At 46.6% G+C, this 24,556-nt stretch overlaps 1 long non-coding RNA gene across 1 annotated transcript; it reads left to right on the top strand.

Annotated features, from left to right (window-relative positions):
• Positions 1 to 203: 203 nt before the first annotated feature.
• LOC141992847 (uncharacterized) lies at positions 204 to 23,949 on the top strand. Its single transcript, XR_012640666.1, has 3 exons — positions 204 to 392; positions 22,421 to 22,510; positions 22,829 to 23,949. It is a non-coding gene; the product is annotated as an uncharacterized LOC141992847 (long non-coding RNA).
• Positions 23,950 to 24,556: the final 607 nt, after the last annotated feature.

Raw genomic sequence — 24,556 nt, 5'->3', positions numbered from 1 at the left:
TCTGAGTTTCTAGTCCAAAGCTCAGATTTGGGGCCAGACCCTGAATGCATTGTGAAATTTACAAAGGAGCTGAGCTGGGAGAAATTTAGGGAAGCCATTGCAAGATATGGCTGCTGTAAGAGATTAACTGCAATTCCTTCTTTGCAGCCTGACAGCTGGGGTACACCTAGCGTATTTCTTCACTGTTGTCTCCCCTCAGTCAGGTAGTCCTGGTGAAGGAACGCACGCTTCCATTGTGCAGACCGGGTTATACGCAGCATGGTAAACTGAGGCACTGGAAGGTGACAGGACTCTGCAGGCAGAGAAAATGCAGCTGGACAGAGCTGAGCCTGCAATGGTCACATTAAGAGTCACCACTGGGGACAAGAAGCCAGACACATGTCAATGTATAGGTAAGGGTGAATGGATACAAGGATGGGGTGCTGAGATGCAGGAGCTGAATGGGGATGTACAAAGGATAGAAAGGTGGGTAGATGGGCGGAGAGAGGACCAAAGAGATGACTGGTATTTTAATGAGTGAGAGAGGAATGAAGGGATGGCAAGAAGAGTGTAAGGAGGTAGGGGAGCATAGTTTACTCCTGAGGGAATTCTGCACCAATATTAAAAATTCTGTGCACAATATTTAAAATTTCTGCAACATTCTGCAAGTTTTATTTGTCAATAAATAAAAGTGGAGGCTCCAGCATGGCAGTGGGGAGCACAGGCCACTGGCTGCATGAAGGTGGGAGATCACCCTGCAGCCCCTCCCTTCCCCCAGGACACAGACTCAGTGGTGAGGCTACACCTGACCCTGACACAGCACAAGGCCTGGGTCTGCCCCAGAAATACCCTGGGCCCCTACCCCTCTGCGCCAGGTGCACCAGGTGTGGGGCAGGCAGGCTCAACCAGGGAGCATCCAAGTGTGAAGGGGCTCAGTGTGGGGGGAGCCAGGTGTGGGGGGAGAGGACTCTGTGTGGGACAATATGGGAGCAGGAAGCTCAGTGGTGGGGATGCGGGGGAGATCTGGATGCACAGAGGCTCATTGAGGGGGTTCCAGGTGCAGGGGCCATGGGACTCTACAGAGGCTTCCAGCTGAAGGTGGTTGGAGCCCTCAGTGGGGTGGGGGTCTGGGTGCTAGGGGAGTTGGGTTTGGGGGTGGGGGGGAGATGATGGTCTGGGTGCAGCTAGTTGGCAGTCAGTGGGGTGGGGGTCTGGATGTGGGGGCTCAGGGTGGTGCAGGGAGGTGGGGCTCATCAGGATGGGGTTTGAGTGCAAGGAGCTCAGTGCGGGGGTGGTCTGGGTGCAGAGGGGGGGCTCTAGATGCAGGGGGTCTGGTTGCAAGGGGGCTCCAGATACAGGGGTTGAGGTTCAATGGGATGGGGTTTGGGTATGGGTATGGAAGGCTGTGTGGGGGGGTGTCTGAATATACAGGGTGAGGTTTGGCGGATAGGGGAGCAGCTCCCTGTACAGTGACTCCTCCTCCTGTGGCTGAGGAGCGATAGGGACAGGAAGCAAAGGAGGATGCTGAGCTTCCTGCATCCGGGGGAGGCGAGTCTGACACACCCCAGCCACTCCTTGCAGAGGAAGAGGATGTTCCATCCTCTCCCACCTCCAACTCAGCCAGAACTAGCAGCTGATCCTGGTGCAGGGTAGGAGCCACTGGGTGAGGTGTCCCCAGCCCTGCGGTGATTTACCTCTCCGCTGACTGCTCCGGGTACCTGAAATGATATACCTGCACTGCTAGGGAGGGGTGCATGACCACTCTTGCAGCTTCTCTTTGCTTCCCTGTCAGAAGGTAATTTTTCTACAGGGAAGCAAAGAAATCTGCAGGGGACATGACTTCTGCGCATGCAGAGTGGCACAAATTCCCCCAGGAGTAATAGTTAGACAACACAGCTAGTGCTTTTTATGCTTCACCCTAAAGCCAGGATCCTCATCTGCTGTTAATGGACACAACTCCATTGACTGCAATGGAGCTATACTCTCCATTAGCATACAATCGGTACTGATTTAACAGATTCAAATTCATCATCCGCGCATGGGGATTCAGGGTGTATTAGCTATTCACAGAAAAGTAGTTAAGAACCTATCCAACCTGTCATATGTTTGTATCTTGTATTAAAAACCTAACGGTCCTCCACTGAGAATGAGACCAACACCTCTGCAATACCCCAGACGAGCAAGCTTCCAAGGTCACCTCTGAGCCCAGATATTCTGTGTGCTCTCACCATGTGTCACCAATGCAGCAAAAATGCCCTTGTTCTTGAATCTTTAAAACTATTAAATGGAAGGGGAAAGGCATTACACTATTGAAATTCAAGACATCCCATCTCAGCGAGGCTTCTGGTTCAAGTCTGCAGACCTAGGACTGAAGAGACCTCAAGGAAATCATTCAAGATGTTGTCTATCTAAATCCAGCCCTGGCTATGAAACTTTATAGGTTTGCCCACCCCTAATTTAAATGAGATAAACCTTAAAATAGCTTACAGATATGGCTGTCAAAGAGGCTTCCTCTGTACCTAATAGAGGAAGCTTCAAAAACACGTTCATGTCTGATAAGAACCTTCTTTCATTAGGGCTCTGTGCTCACATTTCTTAAGGTAACTGGTAAAAACTTTAGATGCTCCCGTTGAGATACTCCCCAATTTCTCTACAATAAGCAGCTGCAGCAGCGATTACCCAGGCAGTAGGCTGGTAATGCTGATAATGTACCTGATGCCTGCCAGATGGCTGCTGTCTTTCAGATTGTCCTGGTGGACCCTGCAGGAAAGACTCCTTCAGGGGTTCAGATCTCGGTGTTGTGTAGCTTGTATATCCGAGAAAAGAAGGCTGCATGTTAAAACAGTGAACAGTGTGGATGGACATAGCCAGAATCTGCACTTAGAGGGATGGGGGTGGGTGTCTGGCCATATAGGATCCAAACCTTGTCTTCAGAATATAGGTCAGCAATCTGATGCCACTGCCTGATTTGGAGAGGAAGAATGGTCCAGTGGTTAGGGTGATAGCCTAGGACTTGGTTTCCATTCCCTGCTTCATCACAGACTTCCTCTATGACCTTGCCCAAGGTCACACAGCCTTTCTCTGCCTCAGGTCTCCATCTGTAAAATGGGATTACTTCCCTACCTCAGATGGGTGTTGTGATGCCAAATGCATTAGAAGATTGAGAGATATTCAGATACTACATGATGAGGACCATTAAATTATCTAACGGAGGTAGATATAACTTTGTTCCATCAACAAACAATCCATTTAATGGCTGGGGATGCAGATGTGGACCCAATAAATGTAGAGACTCAACTGTTATAGAACTGCACTTCAAATGACAGAGACACCTACACATTTCAGAAGGTCAGTTAATGGGAATGTCATGGTGGAACCAAGGCTCAGGCCTTCTGAAATTTGAGGAAACTACTTTGAATCCCTGCTGATATATTCAGGGGTGTATGGGCCTTTAGGTCACATCCAAACGTGACCAGAGAGGACCAAACTTTCAGGCAGAGTCTGATTTTTGAAGCTGCAAAATTGCACATGTAGTATTTATGCACAGATTGGGTTGTGGGGCACTCAGTGCATGATTTGTGCTTGGAAATGAAATTGCATGTGCAGTTTTGTGGGGGCTGGTAACGGAATGTGTGAGGAATGGAAGAAAGATTTTTCTTCTAATAGATATTTACATTTCAGTAGCACCATCACTGCAGTATCTGCCCATTCCTTCAGTCAGCTGAGCCCTGAATGACCCGCAACTACAAACCTGTACTGAGATGCTCTAGGACTGATTGTTTTCTGTTGATATTTTTCTTTAGTATTTTATTTCTGATCCTTATTGTTAAGGTAGGCATGGGTATGTATTGTATGAAGCCTTTTCTAGTCTCCCATTTCTTGTGTTCGGCGCTATCGCTAAAGGACAGATTGGGATACCCTTAACTCCACAAGCAGTTCTGTTAATTTTGATGGGGTTACTTATGATGTAAAGTGCTCCTTAGCACAAGTCAGGCTATCACAGGCCTAAGACACTTGTAGATAGTTATAAATAATGGTGAAGATTTTCAAAAGTAATGATGCCTGTATATCTGGGTTCCCAACTTGTGATGTCTTACAGAAACCTTAAGCTCAGAGGCTGGGTGCTCAGCACTTTCAGAAAATCAGGCCCCTTTAAGGTCTCTCAAAAGCTAGGCACTTCAAAATTGAGTCTCCTGAAGCCACTAGTCACTTTCAAGAATCTTGGCCAAGCCTCTTGGTTGTTATAAGTTCCTGTACGTAAAAGTCATCTTACCAAAGGAAGGGAGGGACAGTAACATTTGGAAATGTTGGACTTGCCTGTACACTCACTTGAGCATCCTGATTTTCCCAGTCTGTATTGCATTTGTTTCATTCAATCAGGGTCTGGATAGTGGAGCTGAAAGAATCTCAACAGACATGCTCACTGACGGAGGCAATCATCAAGAGGTAAACGTAGGTCATCCCTGTGTAATGGTGCCAGAAGGATTTAATCCTATTCCACTTGACATCAAGATATCCTAAACGTTGTTCACCTTCTGTACCTAGAATCACTAGAGGAAGGATCAAGAGGTTGCTGTGTCACTTACTGGAGGTCCCTGAGGCCCCTTGGGTCCTAGATCCCCTCAGAAATTTTTCTGGCCCTGTGGGATTGGTCCAAAGACAACGCTCACATATGAATGACTGCATTTACTTGGGGGCGAGCTGGGAGAATATTTGGGAAGTAGCACGAGGGGGTGCATTTCCCCTGCAGAGTGAACTGCAATTTGATAAGGAGAATGAGACGTTCTGCAATCAGCAGTCAAAGATACTGCCAGGAAGAAGGAAGCGAAAGGAGAAGATGAAGCGGGCGTGGGTGCTGTTGGTGACAGTGGGGAATAAGAATATTAATTTCATGAGGAGAATAGTTTTGAGGGTGAAGTTGAAGCAATTCTGTAGTTTGTGATAATTATGGTGAAGATGAAACACATGGTAGCTGAGTAACTGGAGAAGCGCATATGTTTTTATATGCATTAAGAGGATGCTTCAGCAGGGACAGTGATAGGTGATGTTGTTCTGGCAATGATGGCGATGGCGATGATACGATGCCAGGAAAAAACAACAATTTTTTTAAATGACGATAGAGAGAGTTACTGGGAGTCCTGAAAATAATACTAAGAGAGAAGAGGGATTAAGTTTCAGTAATAGAAAATGGCCTGTTGGGTCGAGTCCATCCTCCTGGCATAGCGGGACATACTGCAGTCATCCAAGAGAGGGAGCATCAGATATTAAACTGATTATGTGGTACACTGTACCATAGCCAGAGTAGTGGTGAAAAGAGGAGGAGGGTGAAAGATGAGTAAGCAAAAATTTTCAGAGCAGTGAAGTGCAAAACGCAGTAAGCTATGAGAACAAACACCATGGGGGCTGCACTAAGGATGCTGGAGATAAGCAGGATGTTGGGGTTGGCAGTAAATACGAAGACAATAATGGGAAGACATTGGTATGGAAGAAACTGACATACAGCAAGGTAGTATGATGATTTGCAGATGGCAGCTAGTTAGAGGAGCAGTTGTTTTTTTTTCTGTTGACAGTGCTCAAACCGCCTTATCCCGGCAAATCACATACTATTGTCATCAGCTCTGGATATGGTGGACAGGTTCTGGAGGTGGGAATGGCATGACTGGCTCATGATAGCAGATAGCTGGATTCTTCTGCCCACCTTAAGTTTTATCCCAGACTACAGACTGGAATCCAATTATTGCAAATTCTAGCATTTGGCCTTCATCAGTATTCTAACAAACTTTGATCTCTACTATAAGGAATAGGTTTCAGAGTAACAGCCGTGTTAGTCTGTATTCGCAAAAAGAAAAGGAGGACTTGTGGCACCTTAGAGACTAACCAATTTATTTGAGCATGAGCTTTCGTAAGCTACAGCTCACTTCATCGGATGCATACTGTGGAAATTGCAGAAGACATTATTATATACACAGACACCATGAAACAATACCTCCTCCCACCCCACTCTCCTGCTGGTAATAGCTTATCTAAAGTGATCATCAAGTTGGGCCATTTCCAGCACAAATCCAGGTTTTGCCAGCAGGAGAGTGAGTTTGTGTGTGGATGGGTGGGGGGGGGTGGTGAGAAAACCTGGATTTGTGCTGGAAATGGCCCACCTTGATTTTCATGCAGGTTGTAAGGAGAGTGGTCACTTTGGATAGGCTATTACCAGCAGGAGAGAGAGTTTGTGTGTGTGGTTTTTGGAGGGGGGTGAGAGAACCTGGATTTCTGCAGGAAATGGCCCACCTTGATTATCATACACATTGTGAAGAGAGTGGTCACTTTGGATGGGCTATTACCAGCAAGAAAGTGAGTTTGTCTGTGGGGGGGGGGGGGGGGGGGCGGAGGGTGAGAAAACCTGGATTTGTGCTGGAAATGGCCCAACTTGATGATCACTTTAGATAAGCTATTACCAGCAGGAGAGTGGGGTGGGAGGAGGTATTGTTTCATGGTGTGTGTATATAATGTCTTCTGCAATTTCCACAGTATGCATCCGATGAAGTGAGCTGTAGCTCACGAAAGCTCATGCTCAAATAAATTGGTTAGTCTCTAAGGTGCCACAAGTCCTCCTTTTCTTTTTACCGTAAGGAATATAACTTATGGTTAAGTTACATACAGGAATGGTTTTGGCAGACTGCTTACCTTGGCTTCATAAGATCCCTGCGGGGAAAAAAGGGAAATATATCCATAAGTACAACAGGTTAAAAGAACATAATTTAGTAATATACTTTAGTTGCTAGCCTGGCACCATTAGCCTTCTTAGTGCTATTTTAAGGCTATGATTACACCTTGGATGAAGCTTCCAGTTTTCTGCTGTGCCAATTTCTCATTGAGGAATTTCATCCAATTTAGTCAAATTTAGCAAAGCTTCTATTATGTCTAGAGTTTCACGGTTAGTGCATTTGATCGTGCACTTCTTTCCTTTTCAGGCAAACTTCAACAAAAGCCGAAGGGAAGTCTGCCTGAGTCAGGAGTGGGAGACTGAGCCCTTAGTGTCCTTTTCCCCCCCATGAAGTTCTGTGAAAGAGAAATGTTTTGCTAATGAAAAAAATTGTCATCTGCTGTCAGGCAAAGATCTGGTAAAACAGATTGCATTGTCAAAGCGGCAGAATTTGGCTTTTTTGCAATATAAAATGAAAGTCAAAATATGCTGATTTCATTTTACTTCTCCACTATTTATTCCCTTTTCCACAGGATTCAATACAGAGGTACCCTACAGTTTCATTTTAGCTGCTATATAAAATGGATACCTAGTATGAAGAACCCCTGGTTCTGTTTTCCTGTTATTACTTTGCATTAGGTTCTGGCCATATAAATTAGGGCTGTCAATTAATCACAGTTAACTCACGCGATTAACTCAAAAAAATTAATTGTGATTAAATCGCACTGTTAAACAACAGAATACCAATTGAAATTTATTAAATATTTTGGATGTTTTCCACATTTTTATATGTATAGTATTCCGTGTTGTAACTGAAATCAAAGTGTGTATTATTCTTGATTCACAGTGCAAATATTTGTACAGATAAACAAAATAAATCGTATTTTTCAATTCACCTCATACAAATACTGTAGTGTAATCTGTGTTGTGACAGTGCAATTTACAAATGTAGATTTTGTTACATAACTGCACTCAGAAACAAAACAACGTAAAACTTCAGAGCCTACAAGTCCGCTCAGTCCTACTTCTTGTTCAGCCAATCGCTAAGACAAACAAGTTTGTTTACATTTACAGGAGATAATGCTGTCCTCTTCTTATTTACAATGTCAATAGAAAGTAAGACCAGGCATTTGCATGGCACTTTTGTAGCCGACATTGCAAGGTATTTCCGTGCCAGATATGCTAAACATTCGTATGACCCTTCATCCTTTGGCCACCATTCCAGAAGACATGCTTCCATGCTGATGATGCTCATTAAAAGAATAATGTGTTCATTAAATTTGTGACTGAACTCCTTGGGAGAGAATTTTATGTACCCTGCTCTGTTTTACCCGCATTCTGCCATATATTTCATGTTATAGCAGTTTCAGATGATGTTATTCATTTTAAGAACACTTTCACTGTAGATTTGACAAAACGCAAAGGTGGTACCAAAGTGAGATTTCGAAAGATAGCTACAGCTCTCGACCCAAGGTTTAAGAATCTGAAGTGTCTTCCAAAATCTGAGAGGGACGAGGTGCAGCGCTTGCTTTCCAAAGTCTTAAAAGAGCAACACTCCAAAATGAGGAAACTACAGAACCCGAACCACCAAAAAAGAAAATCAACCTTCTGCTGGTGGCATCTGACTCAGATAATGAAAATGAACATGTGTCAGTCCACACTGCTTTGGATTGTTATCGATCAGAACATGTCATCAGCATGGACGTATGACTGGGAATGGCGGTTGAAGCATGAAGGGATATATGAATCTTTAGTGCATCTGGCACATAAATATCTTGCGATGCTGGCTACAACAGTGCCATGCAAACGCCTGTTCTCACTTTCAGGTAACATAAATAAGAAGTGGGCAGCATTATCTCCTGAAAATGTAAACAAACTTGTTTGAGCGATTGGCTGAACAAGAAGTTGGACTGAGTGGACTTGTAGGCTCTAAAGTTTTACATTGTTTTATTTTTGAAAGCAGTTTTTTTTTTGTATCTAATTCTACACTTGTAAGTTCAACTTTCATGATAAAGAGATTGCACTACAGTACTTGTATGAGGTGAATTGAAAAATACAATTTCTTTTGTTTACAGTACAAATATTTGTAATAAAAAATATAACGTGAGCACAGTTCACTTTATATTCTGTGTTGTAATTGAAATCAATATATTTGAAAATGTAGAAAACATCCAGAAATATTTAAATAAATGGTATTCTATTATTGTTTAACAGTGCGATTAATTTTTTTAAATCACTTGACAGCCCTAATATAAATAAATAAGTGTGTAATGTATTAAGAGCCTCCCCAGGCTTCCATTTGGTTTACCTTGTCCATCATAAATATTTGTTTATTTTTTGCATTAGATGATTCTGTTTCCAGACTGGAGTAACTGGGTTACAGTAAATCCCTAAATCCTAATGATTGTTTAAACACTGGTCTTAGCTCCAGGTGAGAGCAAGGTATGCCTGTTCTCCAGCCCAAATGACCCATCACCTCCGCCAGCTGCAAAATGCAGCTCTGCCACTGCCAGGTCTGGAAACAGAGAGCAGCTTCCACAATTGCACTTTGCTGGCATTTGCACTCCCAGCTTCTGAGCACTTTGGGATCACATACTGCAGTGCCTAGATTCACACTCAGAACAGACGTGTGTTCTCAGATCCACCCACCCGTGCACTAATTCTGGCATTTGTACTCCCAAATGTGACATTCACTGATGCTGTGATTTGCATGACTCCAAGTGCTGTGGAATAAGAAAGCTCTGGGCTCAGTTGTGTGCCACCTTTCTATTCTTTTCCTTTCCTCCCTTCAGACTAGTGATCCTTTAAAACCCTTTGGGACCAGCAACACCTTGTGAGAACAGAGACACGCTTGTGGTCTCCCTACATGCTTTAGAGAAACACTGTTTGTAGCAGTGACTTAGTTCAGAGAGGCATGTCTTGGAGTACCAGGGACACCAATCCTAAATGATACCCGACTTCACATCAGTCTTTTGTTAGAGAAAGCACCCCGATAATCAGCTCTTGAAACTGTTTTTCCAAGGCTCCTGCTTTGGAACTTATTCACATATTGCTTCACTGCCAAGGAAGCCACCCTCAGTGATGCAGACTCTACCCTGCTCATGTTTCCCAGCAAGAATAAGTAGTGATACCGTGGGTTACTCACTGGTGATCCAGCTGGGCCTGGCAGCCCTGGGCTTCCTCTGGGTCCCTGAAAAAGATTTTCTTCAAAGGAAAACAGTTTGTAAAAGCTGCCTGCAAGGCTTGCCTGAAAGTGCTTTGGGTTAAGCAGCTGGTTCCCAACTCTTTGGTTCTGCCAATTGCTTTGCAAGCAAGTGCCTTTCCTGGATCATCTCTTTTCAAGACCCCACGACTCAGTCCTCAAAAGGTTTTACTCTGCTCAAAACACCAGGACTGGGCTCCACAGATCACTAAGAACAAGCTGTATGGAGCTCCTTCCCTGCCTGACTCTTTGCTACACAATGTCTTGGATCAGTGTGTTCCACAGAGCTACATGCTGGAAAAAAGGTGACAGATTGACTGCCATGGAGATATAACCCCTCTATCCACAGAACAAGATACAGCATGGGCAATAGCAGTGTAAGATCACCTTGAGCCATGCTGCCAGTGAGCCTCAACCCCTATCTGGAGGGAACACTTGTAGGAGTGAGAGGAGAGTTCAGTTTCCATGACCCATTCATTCTGGTGCCTCTCTAGTGAGACTGCCAGAAAGATGCCAGTCAGTGCCAATTGAGGTGATGAGGACACTTGTCCACTGAAAAGCCCCAAGCAATTTAACATAGACCAACATCTGGTCATGACTTCTGGCCATTACTACAAGGCACCATTGGAAGGTGCTTGGATAAGAGGGTGATGAAGGCAGTGTAAGAACCGAGACAGGACAGAAGGATAGTCCTTGGGTGGAGTCAGACAGGTCACCTCCAGGGGAGAGGATCCATGTCCCATCCAAGCCAGTTGGTCTCCCTGTGAAAAGTGTTTTGTATTTTTAGTATAACATTTTGGTTGAGGTGCGCAGTGCAGATTGTCCCGGCACTTCTGTTATACATTTTTATTTTCAAGGCTCTTTGGAGCAGAAATCCTTAGATCAGATCTGGCACACAAGGTCAGAGTTCAGAATAGCAGCCGTGTTAGTCTGTATCTGCAAAAAGAACAGGAGTACTTGTGGCACCTTAGAGACTAACAAATTTATTTGAGCATAAGTTTTCGTGAGCTACAGCTCACTTCATCGGATGCATGCAGTGGAAAATACAGTGGGGAGACTTTATGAACATGAAACAAAAGTTGCAATTCTTCAACAAAAAACCTTCAAAAACAGACTCCAACAAGAGACTGCTGAATTGGAATTAATTTGCAAACTGGACACCACTATACTAGGCTTGAATAAAAACAGACTCTCCTTGGAGTCTGTTTTTGAAGGTTTTTTGTTGAAGAATTGCAACTTTTGTTTCATGTTCATAAAGTCTCCCCACTGCATTTTCCACTGCATGCATCCGACGAAGTGAGCTGTAGCTCATGAAAGCTTATGCTCAAATAAATTGGTTAGTCTCTAAGGTGCCACAAGTCCTCCTGTTTTTTGTTTTTTTTTTAAGGTCAGAGTGATACACGGTACATTTCTCAAAAGGTTAAAAGCAGCTATGTTAAGTCTTTTTTGACAGCAACAAAAGGTATTTGCAGAGGAGACTTCCCAAGAGCTTCAGGGTGCTTTCAGTCTTAAAACTGATCAACAGTGGCAGCAAACATGTATTTCTTCTTCAGAACTAGCCATGGTCACAAAGAACAGACCAAAAAAGGTGTCTTAGGTTCAAACCTGGATCCAAGTCGTATGTGATATCTTTGTAGAAACTATGAGTGAGGCACCTAGGATGCAGGTTACTGGCAGCAAAGCATCAAGAGACTGTCTGGGCGGCCAGACAGTAAGAGTTATGTAAGCAATAGGTCCTTTACATCCATGCAGAATTTTACAGAGAGAGGACGGAGAGGTTTCATATCAGGGACTGGATTGCTCAGGACACCAAGAATGAGGATACAGAGCCTTTCACATCTCCAGGTTGCTTGTCCAAATCCAGCTCACATCAGGACCAACTGGCAGTTGGTACCATCTTCTGGCTCTCTGATGCCCTATGTAAATGGATTCGGGAACTCAGCTCAGTCCTTAGGTTTCAACAGTCCACAAGTGTCACCATCACAAGCTGGGCATTTTCAGCAGAAAGTGCAAAGGTGAAGAGAGGCCTACAGTTCCAAAACCACACCTCAGAGGTGGGCCCTGCAGCTTAGGGGTGTGTTATGGGAAGCTACCATGTCCGTTGTCTGGGCTGTACCTGTCCCGTGAATCCAGTAAACAGAGGATGTCAGTCCTCAGAGCTCTCCCTCCAACACTTTCCCCCCCAACAGTAAATGCATCAGGGTAGAAAAGGAGAGACCAGGGGAATGAATATACATGTCCCATTTTAACTTTGAAGTGGAGGGAAATAGGTTTTTTTTCCTGAAGTTTTTTTCCCCCTTCCTCACTAAAATCTATGGCAGATACAAAGCCACCGGTCGCTGCCTCGGGGCAGCTTTTTGAAAAACATGAGACATTAACATTTCAAAGGTATTCCCACACGCTTCCAAATGAGGCAATGCTGCTTCCTCCTCCACCCACTTTGTCGCTAAGCAGTTTGGGGACTTGTTAATACAGGGATTTTCATAGCAACATTGGGGTAAAGCCTTCAGCCCCGCCAGGAAAAATAATCTCTAGAGCCACACCATGGATCACAGGTAACTTGGAAGAGAATGTGTGAAGCTTCCTATGGGAGGGCTGCAGCTGATCATGTGTGTGCTGTGCCCCCAACAGACCTCAGCCACAGATTGGAAGGGGGGAGATGGGGGACTGACTGGCTCAGGGAAATCTGGTTAAGAGCAACAGAGAACCTTTCACCTCTAGGTGGCCAGCTCCAGCCCAGCCTAGGTCTGATAGTAAACATACCATGATGGATAGATTACATACGAGTTTTGTGGCCTCCCTTCACTTCCTAGCAACCTCACTGTTGGCACTTATTTGTACCAGTTCTAGATGGTGCATCTTCTGAGACTAGGGCCTGAAAGGACATTGAGACTATGCTACCCTAAGTCTAAGAAGTAGCCTTCTCCAAGGAAGAAGGGTGACTGGGACCTTGCATTCCAGCTGTGTGTGGTGTACCTGTTCTGTGGTTAGAGTTCTTCAGGGCTGTCACTCCAGCACTGACATTAAAATCTATACAAAGCCTCCTGTTTTTCAGGTAGGGAAAGAGGTTGTTAAGGACTGATGCCTGGAACCACCGAGTTAGCCCCTGGTGCAGTTTTTATAGCTGTGTCTGCTAGGGACACGTTCTTTTAAAAAAATCAAAATGGTTATCTAGGTACAAGGCCTAGTTTGGACACAGCTTCAGATCAGCATAAAGGTGTCTTATACCAATGTAGCTTGTTCCTCTTCCCGTATGGGAATAAGCTATTCAGGTGTAAGACACCTTGATACCAGTATAACTGCACCCATACTAGGGGGCTGTACAGCTTAACTACAGAGTGGTACAATCTTTCATGTGTAGACAAGGCCATAGTGAAGGCAGGAGAGCTAATGAAGCAGGGAAACAGCTTCAGAGGACAGGAGGAGATGGCAGACCTGGCCAGTTTCTTTGGCTTCTCTTTGAGGAGCTAAATTATGAATAAAAGAAAACTATTTTTGCATTAACACAGAAGATCTGAAATGTGATCTGTATCGGTTTGAGAGGTTACAAGAATGTATGGGTGTGTGTGAACATGAGTGAAGTCTGGAATGACTAGGAATGTTAAACACCAGGGAGCCAAAAACTCTGAGATTCTCAGGCACAAAGTTCAAAAGAGGATCATTATAAAACGTTAGTAAAAATGTAACCAAGCAAGTATTATGGAAAGTCCCATTTTCCTTGGAAGAATTATTGGGTAAAATGTGGCAACTAAATTTAATCATTAATATGCAAAATAAAAGGGATTTAAACTCTTCTTGAGGTGCACATTTAAATGCAATCTTAACTGCAGAGCTGCTAGTGTCACCTCCATAAAAAAAAAAAAAGCGAGAAATACAGCAAATTTTTAGCCCAGGCCTTTGTGTTTTCATGCCCATTTTTGCCTGTGCACCCATCTGCCAAAGCAGATGTATGCTTATTTTGTGTGGGCAAACTGGCATTTGTATGTGCAAACATCAGTTAAGCATGCCCATTTTGGTGGGCACAGAGTCAGTTGTATGCACCAAAACAGCTGCGTATAAATAAAGACTGGTTAAAAATGTGGCCCATCTACCTGTAAATGTGAACTCTGCCTACAGTTCCCAAACACAGGGATCTAGGGAAAGTGCAAAAGTACAAGGTCAGAGTAAATAAATTCTAATGTTTGGCATGAGTTAAAGGAGGAAATGTTACCCGTAGTCTCACTCCCTGCTTTCCAGGCAAACCAATCAGTCCCATTTCTCCCAGTAACAGCTAGTTAAAATGAGGGATTGACCAGGTTAATCCCAAATCCGGGATTAGTTAGTGGAGTTCCATATTGTGGCAGCCAACTGTTCTCTTTTGAGTCTGAGGATTCTGCCATAGAACTGCAACGGTAGATCTGCTAGGACAGTTTGAAGTCCTGCAAAGTCACTTTCATGTTGCTGGTTGTGAAAGGTGAAGCTAAGTACCACACAGCCTCAACTAACACAAAGATTTCATTTTCCTCCCTGTGTAGGAAGGGATGAAGGACAGAGGAATTGGCAGCAAAAATAATGTGCACTAACCACCCTAATGTCTTATGCAGGAGGGACTTGACGTCTCCTCTATAATCCATCAATAAGAGGTAGGATATGATTCATTCACAATGCTTCCACAAGTGAAAATGGGAGGGATACAGCGAATTGCTAGTTTCAAATTGAGTAACCATATATTGTAATTAGAGCAGGATTGTTGCTACAATGTGTATGAGACTGAACATTAACTAGTTTTGTAAACACATCACCAGAGTAACACTCAGGAAATCTTCTCTTCATACAAGTATCGTTAGCCCTCTATTGCTCTTTAAACACACTCCATAAATCACATCGGATACCGGCTATACTTCACTATTAAACCCCAGGATCTCAGTATCCCATTAGTAAATCCAGAAGTGTTTTCCATATGGAATCACACCAGCAAATGCAATATGGGCCCAATCCAAAGCCCAGTGAAATCAATGGAACTGCTCAGTGACTTCAGTGTGCCTCAGAATAGACCCTGTATTCTCAAGCTAAATAATCTATGAGTGAGAAAGTTACCCTCTTTCCTGGGGCACCAGAGAGCCTCACTTTCCTTTGAAGCCATCATCACCCTAAAAACACAATGGCAGAGTGAGTGATGTTTGATTTGTCTCATAGATAACTCAGATGTGACTCTAGACAGCAGTAACCAAAGGGGTGGCCCTAGTACGGCGCATAGTCACTTCCACATGTTGCTTAAATGCTTCAGGTGATTTTTGCCCAGAAGCAATCAAGACATCCAAATGTATGTTTTGGCTAATGAGGCTCTTCCCCCATAGTGACTTGCCCTGGTAAGTGGGTTAGGAGACTGACAGACATGGTCATTAGAACTGCGTGACACTTTTTCAGTGAAACATTTTTATTCTGATGGGGGGTGGGGGTGGGGGGGGGGAGCTTTTCCAGCAAAATGAAAACCTTTGCAGGAAAAAAAACAAAAAACAAACCAACAAACAAAAAAACCCAAACTTTTTGGTTTATTTCCCCCCCACCCCCCAGTTGAAAAAATGGAAACTAAAAACAGAACTCTTTTGGTAAACATTTGGTTTTCAGTAATAATTATTGGGTTTTGGTATAATTATATATGTTTTTCAAAAACTAAATTTTTACTGAAAATATTTCCCAGAAACTGAAAATATGTGGATTTTGGTTTTCATTAAAAAAAAAAGCAAAAAGTTAAAAACTATTTCCCCCCCTCCCCAAATTTCCATAGAAAGATAGCTGTCATTGTTCAAAGGTCCATAGTGAGAGTGGCCTGACAACTGTGGAGAACTTGCTGGTAGTCCACAGAATACTGGCTGGTCACCTGAGAACTAAACACCATCCCTTTCAAACATGGGTTTGTTCAGGCTTTTCCTTGGCTGGATTTTCTACACCAGTTCAACTCAGCCCATGTGGCACTGTCAGTTGCCTTCTATTAACTGAACACTCAAGCCAGGTGCTCCGCCAGCTGGATAATGGAACTTAATGCCCCCGGTTACTCTCCGGGTCCTCTGCCAGCTGAGTGATAGAATCCAGAGCCTCTGGTTGTGGCCTGCAGGCCCTGCCAGATGGGCAATGGAACCTAAGCTTCCTGCTCCTGAAAGCGGGCCGTATAGTACCGAACCAGGCTCCCCGCGCCCACAGCTAATCAGCTATGGACTGGTCCCATATAACCCAATTACTTTGAAGGTGCTGTGTTAGCTGGGGATTGCATCTCAGCTCCCCACTCACTGCCTAGGGCCTCTACAAGTGTTAATTAAATGCAAGTAATAGTACAGTCAGGAAACAAACAATTTTCCAGTTAGAACCAGTCATTCGATCTGCTGTTTAAGAATCCCAGACAGTTCATTACTGATGGTTCAGGGCTGGAAGAAGTGGGTCTTACCGGTGGTATAGTTAGATCACTTCTGCCTCGCTTTCCCTGGGTGCCAGTTGTACCCAAGAAAAAGGTTATGAAGAGCTCAGTTAAACTCTCCATTTGTCTGTAGCACATCAAAGAGTGCAGATCTATGTCCCACAGTGAAAAGCAGCATTGGAATTAATTTCCCACCGTCTGATGGGAGTAGGTTTCACATGGCAGCAATCTATGCCATGATTCACACGCCTCACTACAATGCAACGGGATTCATTTCCTGAGTGCACTAGTGCCAGGGCTCTCACACACCCAGCTCACAAGGCAGCAGGATCCACTTATTGTGCACCTAGTGGCAGCATTTGCTCATAGAATATCAGGGTTGGAAGGGACCTCAGGAGGTCATCTAGTCCAACCCCCTGCTCAAAGCAGGACCAATCCCCAATTTTTGCCCCAGATCCCTAAATGGCCCCCTCAAGGATTGAACTCACAACCCTGGGTTTAGCAGGCCAATGCTCAAACCACTGAGCTATCCCTCCTCCTCATGTGTGCCAGGACCTACCCACTGATACGCTGGTGCCAGGTTTTATCCTCCCAGCCCACCGAGCAGTACAGGATCCACACATCAGGACTAGGATTAAAAGTCCTGTCATCTGAGTGCAGCAGGCTTCATCTTCCAACGCCCTAGTGTCATGGTTCACACTCACACTCTGACAGTGGTAAGTTTCCTCAGTGTGCTCATGCCATGCATGCCCAGACCCTACAGTAGAGGGGTATGGGCTTGCAAACCTGTCCTGTGTATGGCAGTAGCTCATCTTGCCTTTGCTCCTGGTTCCCCTTGAGGCAAACACAAGAGAGGAGGTAAGAGCTCAGCTATGAACCAGTGAGAACAGGGCAAAGCAGCATCTTTACACAGCTAAACTTTACTGATGGAATGACCAATACATCTGCAATACCTCTGCAGATAGATATGGGATGTGAGAGTCTGGTGTCAATCTTGTTTCCATGTGGGTACAGGCGGAGCTTGCTCACTTCTGGGTCATCTCTCTCCAAATCGACCGTTTAGACCCCGAGGTCCCACGGAGAGCCAGCGGGACCTGGATTACCAGTCACATCCTACACCACAGCTACAGATAAGTGGGCTTAAGTCTAGTCACATATAAACACACTGATCTATAAAACCAGGCAGCGCATTTCCCAGCACTGGGGAGCCCCAAGGGAAGCATGGGAAATGGATGGCTTAGCACCATGAGGATAGATGAGTGAGAGTGAGGAATATTAATATCCCAATTTAGAGAAGCCCAGGGACTGGCCTGGCGACAGACAGAAATGTGTCATCCCGAGAGGGGCCCAGGATTCAACATAAGGCGAACAGCAGTGTCTCAGGGCTAATTGTCCCATGCATGGAGAATGGTAATGACTCAGTGCCGCCAGCCACTAAAAGCGACAACACAACAAATGGAATTCTCTCAGCTTGAGGCATGGAGAATGGAAATGTCTCCACTCTGGCACATAAATACAAATGCTGAAGCTCAGAGATGCTGGAGAGGACCACGAATGGGAAGTGCTGCCCAGCACTCACAAGGGAAGCCGTTCCCGCACAGCGCTTTCAGCATGAAAGGGGAGACACAAACGTAAAATGTTGTCATACTGTAGTGGGTTAGCGGTGGTCCTTCCCCCTTTGGGTCAGTGGGAGGCCACTCCGTCTCACTATGGCGCTGGGCATCGCCCACAGTTAGGGAATTAGCTGAGCAACACACAGCCCATGCTTCTGGCCAACAGTCTGGGCAGAGCAGTAGTCAGTTGGGGTCTCTAGCCTGCAATCAGGGCAGAGGAGCAGACAGTTATGAGTCCAGACAGTCAGGGTGGGGCAGTAAGGAGTCTGTGGCTTGGACCTGTACTCAGGGCCAAGCAGCAAGCAAACAGTTATTAAGCCAAGCCCTTAGTCAGGGCAAGGCAGTAGCGAGTCTATGGCTCAGGCCTGTATTCAGGGCCGAGCAACAAGAGGGTCAGGTATCCTACCTCCAGCAAATGGTCGACAAAAGCAGAGGGGAAAGTGCCACTCCAAGGATGGGGTGGCAGGGATAGGGGACATGGGCCATCCCGACTCCCCCCCCCGGCCCAGCCCACGGCCCTAACAGCAGTGATGTATTTTGCCATTGGGTCTCCAGCAGCAATGCAGCCAGGTTAGGGTCAGCTGTCCCTGGGCCACTTCCTGCCTTCCCTCGGGTTGTACCTGGATCCGTAGGGGTCCTCCAGGTCATCAGGGTAGAAAACCAGTGGCAGTCCCAGTGACTCCTCAATGTCTTTGTCAGCCAGTAGCTCCAGTAGCTCTGGCCAGTTTTCAGCCCAGTGGGAGTCTGCTGCAGTCTCCCAACTTGGGAGTAGGCAGGAGGCATCTCTCTCCTTCAGCAGCTGCAGCCCAACTGAGCTCCAGACCCCACCCTTTATACGTCCTGTTCCGGTGGGGGGGCGAGTGCAGCCTGGCTCCGCCCATCAGGGTTTGCAGAGTGGTCCCTCCACCTCACTATACATGCTGATAGTAGCACCTCCATCAAAGGCCTGTCGGCCTGGCAATAGTACTTATCAAGGGCCTTTGGAACCGAGTGCCCTTTGCTCCTATTTGGCTAATGGTTCTCTGGAAGATACAGGAATAGGAGATCAGCAGTGCTGTCAATGCCACCACACCACCTGGCATCCCATCGTTAGGAGTGCACTCCCAGCAACGTGCTACCTGTTTCTCACAGCACTGGCCTGTTGATGCCAGCGGGGTGTAGATCAGTGCGACATTCTTCCCAGCAGAGCCAAGCAAAGTGTCAAAACAGCTTCACGGAACTAGGTTTAAAATTATAAAGGGAAAATACAAATGAGATTGTTCTGTATTATCCCAGCAGGACAGAAGGCAGAGCAATAATTTAGATGGCTCCTGCGTTTCCGTGAAATAGGACTTCACCTATAGTGACGGGGAGGTACACAGCTGTCTCTGAATGATTTCCATTTAGTTAGCATGATGCCATCTCTCCTCTGAGCCTCCTGCAGCTAGAGCACTGACTGTTCCCAGGGATGTACTCTCCCTGCTCCCCAGCAAGACCAGGGAACCCTTCATCCCCCCAGAAGCCAGTCTGATCCTACACTGCAGCAAGGGGAAGAAAGGCAAAGGGTAGATAAGCCCTTCCATAGAGAGAGGGCTAAACTCACATTGCTTCTGACAAGGTGCTGGTTGCACAGGCTTCAATCGTCTAAGACATCTGCAGGGATACTGCAGCAGGCTGCACCATTCCCAAACTCTTCCTATCCCCATTTTGCACCAAAGGCTCCAGGGGAGCTTTACAATTGCTCATGAAATGTGCAGGACTGACAGCTGTTGGGACCGTGGGCCCATTTGTGTGCAGAACGAGTACAGCACGAGCAGTGGCTGGCAGTACAAGCTGTCCCCACCTGCTTGCTCTGCCAGCATGCCTCAACCCTGCTCTGGATAGACCATCTCTAAAGGGAAGAGGGAGGTGTGACCTCCAGACCATTCCATCCTGGACAAATTGGAGGAGATTGCCAACCATGGGGTCCTGTAGGGATGGTTTTTCTGACCCTTGATTCATCGTTTATGAGCCACAGAGTAGCCATCAGGTGGCTGGCAACACCGCACAGCGTGGCTTCGGTATGAACCTTGTGAAACAGAGGTGAAGGGCTCCAGCTCCCATTACAGATCCCTTGAACCGCACAGTCCCCTGGTTCAGAAGGTCCCAATTTAGTGGTCAAGTTTGAGGAAGGAACTCTGGAGTGTCCAAGGGTGAATATTAGCAAAAGCAACCTGTGTGATGGGACTGAGCAAGGGCTTTCTTGGTAACATCAGAGCTTAAAGCGGATACCAAGGTGACAGGCACCATTAGAAATACCAGCGCTAGATTAGACAAAGGGACCCGGGCCACTCAGCCTCCCCTTGCAATTTGCTGTGCCCACAGTACAAGACTGCAGAATCCCTGGGCGCACATCTTAACCCAAGATCGAACAGGAACGCAAGAGGCATCTGGTGCCAGGAGACTCATTTCCCCCCTGGAGCACCTGGGATCCCCATGTCACCAGCCTTGCCCTGGAGCAAGAGACCTTTGTCATTAGGGAGTCAGCATGGACCTGAGTCCTGACAGAGAAGAGAAGAGAAGAGAGAGTGTGTGAGAGTGAGAGACACACACACAAAGTCCAATACACCAAAGGGAGGCTGAGGAAAGGCTCATGCCATTAAAAACCCCAATTTGCAGATCTTCCCCTTCCCAACCCCAGCAATTACTGACTGGGTGTCCTAGGTGCCCTGCAGGCTCTCACTTCAGAAAGCCCCTTACAACTTGGAGGGCCCTGAAGGCCAAAGTCCCCACCAGTTCCTGCCACTCCTGTGGGCCCGTGACAAAGCAAACACTGTGCAGTGTACAGATACTGCCTGCAGCCAAGTGGGGATCTTGTCCACTCTCGCACTGAGCAGGGTTCAGCCTAGTCACTAAAGGACAAGACAGCTCTATGGGCAGCCTAAGAAGCTGCAATAAATGTTGCTGATGATCCAGCGGGGGGGGGGGGGGGGGGGCGCTCTTCCCTCTGAGTCAGTGTTAGGCCAGTGTCCCAGCACGGCGTTAGGGTCCTGGTGCTGCTGATGTTTGGATGAGACATAGAACCATGCTCTGATTGGTAAAGCGATTCCTGTATGGATAGTTTAGAAAGCACTTTGAGCTCCTTCTGGAGCAAAGGTGCTACTCAGATGCAAGTCAACATCATTACATTACACACAATGTAGAACCAGTGGTGTAGCTAGGACAGGAAAACTGGGTGGTCCCCGGCTTTCAGGTGGGCGGGCGGGCAATGACAGGGGGGCTGCCTACTCCCAGAGGGGGATTATGGTTTTGTGGGGCTCTGGGCCAGGACAAGTGGGGGGGCCCTCCCCACCCCTTCCGCCTGCGTCCCACCTCCCATGCTCCTGAGCAGAGTCGGGGTGTGATTTGTGGGGGCCTGGATGCTAAGTGAGTGGGCCGGCCCACCTGTGTCGAATCGACAGATGTGTGTGTTGCTGTCTCAACTCTCCACCTAACTGTCTATCTGCCTTTTGTGGAAAGTGGCTGCGCTGGCCTGTTACGCTGGAGAACGTTGTGATGCTGTAGCATGACTGTGCCATGACAGGCCAGTGCTGCCTTGTGGCATGATGGGGCCCATTGTCATGGCAGCTGTGATGCAATGTTGTCAGCCTCACTGCATGGCAACACCTGAGGGTTTTTCCCACACCTGAATGGAACTAGGAGTTTCTGCTACTTCATGCTGCTATTGCAGAATATGGGAACATGCCAAAGTCTGGGAGCTTCTATGAAATTTGGTATGAGTCGAGACCCTTGTTCCTTTTCCTTCCTAGGTCACTTGTTTATACAGCATCATCTCAGTTACCATTTCTTTATTACAGATGCATCCACCCCCGCCACACACTCTGTTTTGCCATACATCCTCTCCTTCTCCAATCCAGTCCAATTGTTGATGACCATAGGACCCGCCCTAACTCCTGCGCTGTATGCTCCAGCAATTGGAGAAGCTAAGAACCTGGGGCCTGATCTCAAATGTGGTCTGGCGACATACAGCAGCTGGAAACCTAGTAGATCCAGGCCCGAGGATTGCCCCTGATGAGGGGAGTCCCTGGATGATGTAGAAGTGATATATGGACTTCATGCTACCCCACTTCTGGACACGCACATGGAGGCCTGGCTGGGGAAAAGTTGGCATGGCTGGAGCACCCTTACTCCTTGGCAAACCCCAGCTGTTGGGATGGGTCATTAGGTTTGTGGGAAACTGGCTGTAACATCTCACCAGCCCCAGGATCAGGGGACTGCAAAGGTGGCACAAACCCACCTTTGCCCTCCACCCTCTCTGGTTCTGTGCTGAATACAGCTCACCTAGACCACAGAGTCCAGACTGTATTAGCTAGTGTGGCAAAAACTCATTGTACTATCCTTAAATAGGAGTCAGGGCCTAGGAAAGTCACCCCAAGATATCCATAGAGAACACCCACTGGCCACCTGGGGGTTTAATTAACCAGTCATTCTAACCTAGACCCAAGTGTCAATGTGACGAAATACAACTTGGGAGATGTAGAGGAAACATAAGCCTCATTTTTAATCTTTATGACCACCAGATGTCACTGTTCTACAAAAAATGCGGCAGCTGCAGCAGGACTCTCAGAAGAGACCGCGTCCTGGTGCCCTTCTCCCCGGCTGCTCTCAAGGTGAGAATATGGACAGCTCATCACATGCCCCTATGTTAGTCATCAGACCTCAGCCCCTCTCCCGAATGAGCCACATCTACTTGCAGCTGGACAGTCTGTGTTGTCCCATTGGTGTGGAGTGATCCATGTGGGTCAGAACATCCCAAACAGCTGCAAACATGAGCAATCCCCACCGGGGACCCTGGCTCGAGCTTGGGCCCTGGATCAGTTATGGGCCCTGGTAAATAAAACCAAGCGGTGACTTTTCATCTCCCCTCAACACCCCTCACTTGCTATTTCTTTTCTTAAGGGAACGCAGTTCTCATTATCTGCTTCTAGGGACGTGGAAACTGAACCTAACAGCTGAACCCAAGCACAGCCCCACAGGATGACAAGAACAAGGGTGACAGCAACCAATCAACAGCCAGCCAGCGACTGTCAGTGTGCAGAGACAGCTGCTGAAATGCCAGGGCCCATGGTAACACGCTGCACAGGTCAACTGAGACTCAGCCGTCGATGTGGTTGCCCTAGACTTGCGGGAATGGCTTGAGTTTGCCTGGCACAAGCCAGAGAGTTTCAGAGCTCTCAGAGACAGAGGGGGTAGACTCCTAGACTCAAACTTCAAGGCCAGAGGGGACAGTCATGATCATCTAGTCTGACCTCCTGCACATCAAGCCCACAGAACCTGACCCTCCACTCCTGTAACAGGCCCCCAATCTCTGGCTGAGTTACTGAAGTCCTCACATCTTGATTTAAAGACTTCAAGTTATGGAGAATCCACCATTTACACTAGTTTAAATCAGCAAGTGACCCTGCCCCACACTGCAGAGGAAGGCAAAAAAAACTCCAGGGTCTCTGCCGATCTAGCCTGGGGGAAAATTCCTTCCCAACCCCAAATCTGGCGATCTGTTAGATCCTGAGCATGTGGGCAAGACCCACCAGCCAGACACCTGGGAAAGAATTCTCTGTAGTAACCTAGAGCCATTCCCCTCTAGTGTCCCAACACCAGCTGTTGGAGATATTGGTTAGTAGCAGACACAGATGGGTCATATACCATACCACCCCCTCTCCATAAACTCTTAGCCAGCCCAGTCACTCCTCTGTGCAAACCATGGCAGCATGTCACTTACCTAGACTCCTGGTCTCCCTGGTGCACCAGGAGGTCTGGGTCTGCCCTGGAATTCAGAGAGATCTCCCCAATGGCTGTGAACTCTCCTCCTCCGGCATGCAGCACATTCTCTGCTAAGCTTGGGGCTGGAACAAGAGACATTTTTCCTAGATCTGGGATCAAATTCTGCTTGTGGAGTCACAAGCTCAATGGAGTTGCATGGAGCGTAAGTCAGGGTAGAACGTGTGAAGTTAGTAAGCAGCCTGATTACCCAAAGGAGTTTCACTGAGCACAATGGGGCCCTGACCTCAGTTGAGATGGTTAGGTGCTACTGTAATACAAATGATAAACAGCTACTACAGAGCTCGGTTGCATTAAAAAGTTATTTTAAAATAATATTCATTTTGTCTCCTGAATAATATAAAATCATTCTGTTGCAAAAAGGGGCAGCTAATTGGTCACAACCACTTCCTTTTATTTTGTACCTGAGCAGTTTATTTCCTTTCCCCCTTGGCGTAGGGTTTAACATTTATAAGTACTAAGCCTCCCCTGGTTCCCACAATCCCTGCTGCTCTCTTGTCTCTAGGTCACTCTCCTGCCTTTATTTCTAGGGACCTCACCAATTTCAGGGTCCATCCTCGCCTTTGATCACGACTGAATTTGCACTGAAGTTCCAGCCCACAAAAGCAACCTGAAGCAGCCACCCTGGAAGGAGAGCTGGGTTAGGCGTGGAGTTTCCTTGGTCAAAAAAAAGCCTCAGAGCCCACCCCTAAATCAGAATCCTGGACAGGGCTACAACTATCAGGAGGCACCGATACTTGACACCTACGCAATGTGTCACCACAGCTGCTGTGCCCTGCAGCCTGCCTGGAACAGCTCTGACCTACAGTCTGCGAACCACTGAAAGTAGATTTCCTTCCAAAGGTTCAGTGTTTTGCAGGGCTAGCTGGTGGCAGACA

This window comes from Natator depressus, chromosome 8 (assembly GCF_965152275.1).
Source record: "Natator depressus isolate rNatDep1 chromosome 8, rNatDep2.hap1, whole genome shotgun sequence".
In the NCBI taxonomy this organism is placed as follows: Eukaryota; Metazoa; Chordata; order Testudines; family Cheloniidae; genus Natator; species Natator depressus.
Note: the sequence above shows the minus strand (reverse complement) of the source record. Positions and strands in the feature narration are given on the sequence as shown.